Here is a 6,707-nt window from a genome sequence, read left to right as displayed (position 1 = left end):
TGGTTTATCTAATCGTTCAATGGTGATCATGGGAGCTTCATTGTCCCATCTGACTCTGAACATAGATGACATGGTAGCCAATGCATCTGCCAACTGATTCTCTTCTCGTGGAATATGTTCGAATGTAATCTCTTCAAAGTATGGGATTAATGTCAACACTCGCTCTCGATAAGGGATGAGATTCGGATGTTTAGTGTCCCATTCTCCTTTGATCTGACTGATTACTAAGGCTGAGTCTCTGTACACACTCAAAAACTTGATTCTCAGGTCTATAACAGCTCCGAGTCCCAAAATACATGCTTCATACTCAGCCATATTATTGGTACAATCAAAACATAGTCTAGCAGTGAAAGGCGTACGACAACCCTTGGGAGAAATAATTACAACACCAACACCATTGCCCAATGCATTAGAAGATCCATCAAAAACCATAGTCCATCGGGATCCCAGTTCGGGTCCTTCCTCTGGTCCAGGTTCTTCATAATCAGTAACAAGCATAACATCCTCATCAGGGAACTCAAAATTCATAGATTGGTAATCATCAACTGCTTGATGAGCCAAATGATCAGCTAACACACTTCCTTTGATTGCTTTCTGGTAGTATACTGGATATCATACTCTGTTAAAATCATCTGCCATCTTGCTATTCTTCCGGAGAGAGCAGGTTTCTCAAATATATATTTGATAGGATCCATCTTAGAAATCAATAAAGTGGTATGATTCAACATATACTGTCTTAGTCAGCGAGCAGCCCAAGCCAAAGCACAACAAGTTTTCTCAAGCAGTGAGTATCTTGTTTCACAGTCGGTAAACTTTTTGCTAAGGTAGTATATTGCATGCTCTTTTCGACCAGACTCGTCATGTTGCCCCAGCACACACCCCATTGAATTTTCTAACACGGTCAAATACATGATTAGAGGTCTTCCTTCAACTGGTGGCATTAGAATTGGAGGTTCTTGGAGATACTTCTTGATTTTGTCAAAAGCTTCTTGACATTCATCATTCCATATTATCTCTTGATTTTTCCTCAGTAATTTGAAAATGGGTTTGCAAGTAGCAGTCAAATGAGAGATAAATCGGGCAATGTAATTCAAGCGTCCCAAGAAACCTCTGACTTCTTTATCTGTATGGGGAACTGGCATTTCTTGAATAGCTCTCACCTTAGCCGGGTCAACCTCAATTCCTTTACCACTGACAATAAAGCCCAAGAGTTTACCGGATCTTACTCCAAAGGTGCATTTGTTCGGGTTCAATCTCAACTTGTATTTCTTCAAACTCTCAAACAGTTTGTATAAATGATCGAGATGTTCTTCTTCAGTATGAGATATGGCTATCATGTCATCCACATATACCTCTATTTCATGATGGATCATATCATGGAACAAAACCACCATAGCACGCTGGTATGTTGCCCCTGCATTCTTTACACCAAATGGCATTACTTTGTAACAGAAAGTGCCCCATTGCGTCACAAACGTAGTTTTCTCCATGTCTTCAGGTGCCATCTTAATCTGGTTATAACCTGAGAATCCATCCATGAATGAGAATACCTTGTGTTGAGCGGTGTTATCTACCAGAACATCAATGTGCAGAAGTGGAAAGTCATCTTTGGGACTTGCTTTATTCAAATCTCTGTAATCTACACACATTCGCACCTTACCATCCTTCTTTGGCACTGGTACCACATTTGCAATCCATTAAGGATAAGAAGTATCAGCTAGAAAACCTGCATTAAATTGTTTCATAACCTCGGCTTTGATTTTCTCAGACATTTCAGGACGCATGCGACAAAACCTTTTGCTTAACAGGATGACAATCTTCCTTCATCGGAAAACGATGTACTACTATATCAGTATCCAGTCCTGGCATGTCTTCATAAGACCAAGCAAAAATCTCTACATAGTCATGTAACATCTGAATCAATCTTTCTTTGACACTGTTTTCCAAGCCTGCTCCTATTTTGACTTCTTTCTTGTCTACTTCAGTACCCAGATTTACAATTTCAATTGATTCCTCATGCGGTTGTATAGTCTTTTCTTCTTGCAGTAATAGTCTGGCAAGCTCTCCAGGCACTTCGCAATCTCCCTCACTTCCATCCTTGGCTTGGTAGATCGGATTTTTAAAGCCATAATTAACAGTAGCAGAATTATTATCAACAGGATCCAGAGTGGATATGGATCTGCAATTTGTTACGTGAGTGTGTGTAAGAAAACATAGCTTATTTGAAAGATGACAGGAAAGATAAAGAGCACAATATTTGAATGCAAAAAGTCCATTGATTTATTGAATGTGAATATGCTTATGAAAATGACAAAACCCTTAACAAATTAGCTATTGTGCCCCGGGCATAGACACAATGCTTTAAGAAGTTCAATTAATCATAATAAAAATTACAAAATTTGAAACACTAAAATAAGCAATAACAATTACTCCTGACTAAAGGAAATCGGGATAGTGTCTACAGCCTTCCAATTATTGAGTCCGTCACCAATTGTTGGGAAAATCCAGCTATCCAAGTCGCAATCGCTATCAGCATCTTCTACAGTATTAATCTGATCTTCGACTATCTTTTCAGAGCTAAACCCCAGGCCAAATTTATCAGACTTGTACGGTACATCAATCAGTTGACCCCAGCCAGTACGACCACCATCTTCAACCACGACTTGAGCATCTTTCAGAGAAATCATAACAGGAGGAGCACGAATAACCTTGGGCACATGGGAAGTTGGCTTAAGGACAGGACTGGTCGGAGGAACTACTTCAAATGTCTGAGAAGGAGTCTCAAAGAATTCACCATCCATCTCGATGTATCTGAAGGTATGCTCACTACTGACAATATACTCTTCTTCTCCACACACAGTGACAATCTTGCCCTCTATTGGATACCTCAGCTTTTGATGGAGAGACGAAGCTACAACACTTGCCCCATGGATCCAAGGGCGTCCCAGCAAGCAGGAATAGGCAGGACGAATGTTCATTACGTAACAGGTAGTGTTGAAGACTTCATGTCCTATCTTGATAGGGAGAACCACTTCACCATGGACAACACTCTTCGCACCATCGTAAGCATGCACCACAACGTCACTAGGTTTCAGTTTAATGTTTTTACAGTCAAGCTTATCGAGCACAACTTTCGGTAGCACATTCAAAGAAGAGCCATTGTCGATCAACACATGAGACAAGGTGATCCCATTACACTCAATGGAGATATGCAGAGGTTTATTGTGATTCTTTCCTGCTGGTGTCAGGTCAGCATCAGAAAAGCCTATGCCATTATCAACAGCAAAGTTAGCAACATAATTTTCTAACTGATCGACAGATGTCTCCTGAGGTACATGAGCGGTCTTCAAGAATTTTACCAACGCATTGGCATGAGATTCAGAAGATAACAACAAGGATAACATCGAAATTTTAGACGGAGTATGCCCCAGCTGTTCTACCACATCAAAATCACTCTTACGGATGATTTTCAGCATTTCTTCCATTTCCTGCTTGGCAACATCTTCGGTAGTAAGTTCGACTGGTGTCTTTAACTGAGAAGGATTGATTACTGGTCCCTTTCCTCGAGTTTCAGGGGCGGGAGGTGAGATTTCTGGAGAGAAGATCCTTCCACTTCGAGTAATTTTACTAGTCCCAACAATGTCAACGTCATTAGGATTAGCAGAATCATCATCTTGCTTTATGTCGTGGATGTAAACATCACCTCCATAATTCCACGGAATGGCTTTGCTTGAGGAATACGGTACTGGGCCAGGTGCAGTAATAATTAGGGGAGCTACCTTAGGCTCAGCAGTAATCTTCACAGGCACTCTAGTAGCGGTAATCTTCATTGGAACTTTGGACCTAGCAATCACAGATATTTCTTCAATAAGGTTTTCCACCTTAGGAATCTTTTCAAAGAGAATTGTACGATCATCCATCAGCCGTTGAATACCATTCCTTAACTTCAAGCAATCATTGGGTCGGAGTATACAGAGATCACGATTTTCAGCACAACCTGGAAATAAACCAGCTTGCAATAAATTCTTCTTGATGATCAGGAGAGGAGATGCTAAGTCAGATACATTAGTAATGTGAGAATTGTCATCCACAGCATTAACAATCTTGTCATGATTAGGCATAGGAGCAGTGATGACATTAGAAGTCTCTGGAGGATCAAATTCAATTTCTCCAGCGTCGATCATATCCTGAATCTTATTCTTCAATAACCAACCATCGTTTGTATCATGCCCGGGGCTATCAGAGTGATATGCACATCTGGCATTGGGATTATAACGAGGAGAAGTAGTGTTGGGATTTGCAGGAGGATCTCTGAGGGTAATTAAATTTTCTTTTAGCATACCCTGCAGTGCTTGTGCTAAAGTCATATTGATCTTGGTAAACTGCCTTCTTGGCCTGTCTTGTCTGTGTTGGAAGTTTTGAGATGGCGGTGCTGCAATCGTAACTGCTCCAACAGTATGGTCACGATTTTTCTTGTTATGGCCCCTTTGACCGTACACAGCATTTGATTCATTCTTCCCCTGATAGGACTTTTTGTTGCTTGCAGAGGTAGCCGCCTGTATCTTTCCACTTCGAATGCCGCTTTCAACACGTTCACCCGTAAATATAAGTTCAGTGAAACCCGATGAGGAACTTCCCAATAGATGGCTGTAGAATGGGCCAGTCAGTGTACCCATGAACATGTCCACTAATTCTCGATCAGTCATAGGGGGTTTGACTCTGCCAGCCAAGTCTCTCCATTTTTGAGCATATTCTTTGAAGCTTTCTTTAGAGCCCATAGTCATATTCTGCAGCTGTAGCTGAGTAGGCGCTAATTCAGAATTATACTGGTAGTGCTTGTAGAAAGCTCTCGCTAAATCAGTCCAGGTGCGGATGTTAGATCTCTTGAGCTGATAATACCACTCTAACTGTGTGCCAGACAAACTCTCTTGGAAGAAATGGATCCATAGCTTCCTATCAGTGGTATACGGCTGGATCTTTCTCACATAAGCTCTCAGATGCATCTGAGGACAAGACGCACCATCATACTTAGTGAAAGCGGGGACCTTGAATTTGCGAGGAATGACCACATCAGAGACCAGACCCAAGCTTTCGAAATCCAGACCGGGCGCCTTCTGACCCTCCATAGCTAGCATACGTTCTTCCAGCAACTTATACTTATCATCTTTCGGAGAGTACTGTTCATTTTCATAATTTTCATAGTCGTCCTCAAGGTTGAAGGGATCAGCATTCTCATCTTCCGAATCATTTTCTGTCTCATCTTCTTTATCCTTCGGAATTCCAATCTTGACTCCTGGAGCCTGTCCTTTAAGCCTTCTTCCCGGGTTAATGTAACTCACAGATTTCTTGTCTTTCTTCTTCTCGAGCAATAGAGTCTTCAGTTCCTCCTGCCCCTTGGATAAGTTCAAGATCATCTCCTGGAATTGAGCATTTTGAGCCTGGAGATCCTTGACAGTTTGTTCGAGGGCCATTTTTCTGTTTGAGAGGAAGACCGTGAGAACATTGATCCTTTAGAGTACCTGTTATGCAATGTTATGTTATGCTATGCAATGTATGAAATGTTTTCAAGGACTTTTGGAATTTAACTTTGCGTAAACCACCAAAAAGGGGAACTTTTATTAATAATTTCTTTAATCAATGTTCATTACAAGAAAAAATGAAAGCTCAAGTCTCCCAGGGACGGCTTATTTTTGGGCGGAGATATGCATTGAGACTTCGTTCCTCATTAAGCTGGCTGGTGAGCTCTAATACTTTCTTCCTTCCAGCATAGAACTGAGCTTCAAAAGTATCCCTTTCCTCTCTCAACTGGATCCAAGATTTCTTCAATTCTTCAACATTGGTAGGCATATCTGGATAAGGAATGATTTGAGGGGTACCTCCTTCAACTTTTGGTTCAACAATCAGAGGTCCGATTGCAAGATATGGCATGATAAGCTCACGAGCTCTGGCGCGTACCCATCTGAGATAAGGTTCCATAGGAATAGAGTTTTTTTTGTCCTAAAGTACTTCTTTTCACCATGCCCAAGCTCGTACAAACCTTTGACGGAGACCTTGAGAATCGTTGTCATAGTCAAACACAGTGCCTTGGATAATTATTTCATGTGGACCATCTCTTCGAGCATAACCAAACTGACGTAGGGCTAAAGCAGGATTATAAGTAATACCTCCTCTTATCCCCAAGAGTGGTACGTTAGAGAATTCTCCACAATGGTCAATGATGATAACATTTTCTTTGGGTTGGGGGTACCAATGGATGTCTGAATGGGAGAGCGACATTATCCTTTGAGACCATTTCAAATTTTGCTCATTCTTCAAGACTGATTGAGGAAGGTGCGAAATAAACCACCTAGATAATAAAGGTACGCAGCACATGAGAGTCCCTTGCCTTTTCATAGTACGAGTGTGAAGGGAATGCAAAATGTCTCCAAGCAAGGTGGGCACAGGGTTATGAGTGAGAAATATCGTAACAGCATTCATGTCTATGAATTGATCCGGATTAGGAAATAGCACCAAACCATAGATTAGTAATGCTAGAACATCTTCGAAAGCGTGGACACTCATAGCTTTTAGGAATTCTCGGGCCTTATTTATCAGAAATTTGGCAAGTAAACCCTTAACTTCACTTCTTGTTACCCAATTAGTTTCAATGTCGGACTTTGTCATGTGTAAAGCCGCGGCAACCTCTTCAGACCTCAGAATCTTTTCTA

The sequence above is a fragment of the Lathyrus oleraceus genome, chromosome 6, assembly GCF_024323335.1.
Source record: "Lathyrus oleraceus cultivar Zhongwan6 chromosome 6, CAAS_Psat_ZW6_1.0, whole genome shotgun sequence".
Taxonomy (NCBI): Eukaryota; Viridiplantae; Streptophyta; class Magnoliopsida; order Fabales; family Fabaceae; genus Lathyrus; species Lathyrus oleraceus.
Note: the sequence above shows the minus strand (reverse complement) of the source record.